The sequence below is a fragment of the Juglans regia genome, unplaced genomic scaffold (genome assembly GCF_001411555.2).
Source record: "Juglans regia cultivar Chandler unplaced genomic scaffold, Walnut 2.0 Scaffold_17159, whole genome shotgun sequence".
Taxonomy (NCBI): Eukaryota; Viridiplantae; Streptophyta; class Magnoliopsida; order Fagales; family Juglandaceae; genus Juglans; species Juglans regia.
In genome coordinates, this window is record NW_023347857.1 from 1 (window position 1) to 204 (window position 204).

The 204-nt window shown below is 55.9% G+C and overlaps 1 pseudogene; it reads right to left on the bottom strand.

Moving 5' to 3' along the window:
• Window positions 1-86: 86 nt before the first annotated feature.
• Window positions 87-204, bottom strand: LOC118345209 (annotated as a pseudogene; the record flags this gene model as incomplete).

A 204-nucleotide genomic window follows, 5' to 3' on the forward strand; every position in this document is an offset into this window, starting at 1 on the left:
ACCGCGAGCAGAAGCACACGGGAGGCCAATGTCTTCCCCGCACCCCACACATCATAAGAAGTGTTTGGGGTTGGGGCAACGATGCGTGACACCCAGGCAAACGTGCCCTCGGCCGAATGGCTTCGGGCGCAACTTGCGTTCAAAGACTCGATGATTCGCGGGATTCTGCAATTCACACCAAGTATCGCATTTCGCTACGTTCTT